The following is a 1,791-nucleotide window of genomic DNA, read 5'->3' as shown; positions in this document are numbered from 1 at the left end:
ATATATATGCCAGGAAACTTTGTAACAGTTTCCATCATCCTTGGTTACTTTTCGATGATAAAGATAACCTCGAACGTAATTATATGTACGACTGGGATCTTGTTTTCGGACGTAATAATTAGTGTAATGTTACTATGAATGGCGAAACCGTAATTTGCTTGTAAATCGAGTCACTTCGCAGCGAATAGCGATAACGAGGTCTACTGATGTTTTTGTCTCTTGTTCATCTCCCGATGATCTCTCAATGATTTCATGACGATTTGGCAGAAGTCTTTTGGTGTTTTTTTTCCTTTGAGTAAGACGAATCCCTCTTCATCCCTTCAGTCAACAATTAGAATAATGGTTTACAATATCCTCGTATTTTGCTACAATCGGTTGTGTATTGTAGATTATCTGGTAACTATTTTTCTTAGATTGAAAAAATTCCTATGCTTTTTATCCTCTCTTCCTTTGGTGAATTAGATGTAGTTGCATAGGTTGTCAATATACCTGCAGATTCCAAGATGCCCTTTGATGACTGGTGCTGAATTTGAGTAGACTCTGTGTTGACGCGTTGTGTAAATTAGGAAGATAATTCAGTTGGATGTTTTTGCCTTTGTGCGATGCTCTGAGGGGAAATGCATTCTTCTGTAAAGTGTGAACTTTGAATTTCCAGATGCTACTTGATGATAATTCATGCAGCACATTGTCGAAAGCGTCGCATACTAGTATCTGGTAGTAGTCTTTGCGTGAAATGTTCTTGTGTAGTAGATTACAAGCAGTCAGAGCTCGACAGCTTTGTTTTCAATCCATCGTGAAAGCCTCTCTCACCACTGCTTTTCTCAGATTTCTTGTATTTGACGTTTGATGTATTCGTATTAGTTCACTCAGCCAGATCGGAGCTTAACGTTTGATGTATTCGTATTAGTTCACACCGCCAGATGGGAGTTAACGTTTGATGTATTCGTATTAGTTCACACCGCCAGATGGGAGCTTAACGTTTGATGTATTCGTATTAGTTCACACCGCCAGATGGGAGCTTAACGTTTGATGTATTCGTATTAGTTCACTCAGCCAGATCGGAGCTTAACGTTTGATGTATTCGTATTAGTTCACACCGCCAGATGGGAGCTTAACGTTTGATGTATTCGTGTTGGTTCACACCGCCAGATCGGAGCTTAACGTTTGATGTATTATTGTTACCTCTACAGTGTTGAATGGTTCTGAATGTTATACGCCTGTACTATCGGAAACACTGAGGTTTTGTTGTCCAACGGTTTACTATGGAGAACTGTGATCGAAACAAGCTGGTGGTGTGGTGTCAGTTTGAAAGTATTGTAGATTTTCTAGTTCTCAGAATTTTCTTCTATATGAATGATCAGAATTGCCGTGGATTTCATTGGCGTTATTTGTGATCTATATACACCATCTTGAACCATCCAGATGTCGTAGCAGATGTTACTTCCCATGTGGTAAATCAGTTGAGAGTTGCGTGATAACAGCAGAAGTCGGTCAACTTGACTATGACAAGAGGTTTTGTTTTCCTTTCTCATTTTCTTTCCTTTTATTGTTCTGTTTGATGTTCTCTTCTTTTTTTCATTTTGTTTTTGTTTTTTATCAGTTTTCTCTGTTCTTCCTCTTGAGCCGTTTCTTTTGCTTCCATCCTCTCGTTTTATTTTTATTTTTCCTTCCCTTTCTGTTTTTATTCCTACATTGTGTATGTTCATTTGCTGTGGGAACCGTCAAGCTTCCTTTGAAAATTACGATGTAGTTTTTCCTGAAGAAGTCGTACAATCCTTACGTCTTTTGCAA

This window comes from Amphiura filiformis, chromosome 11 (assembly GCF_039555335.1).
Source record: "Amphiura filiformis chromosome 11, Afil_fr2py, whole genome shotgun sequence".
NCBI classification, from domain to species: Eukaryota; Metazoa; Echinodermata; class Ophiuroidea; order Amphilepidida; family Amphiuridae; genus Amphiura; species Amphiura filiformis.
Note: the sequence above shows the minus strand (reverse complement) of the source record.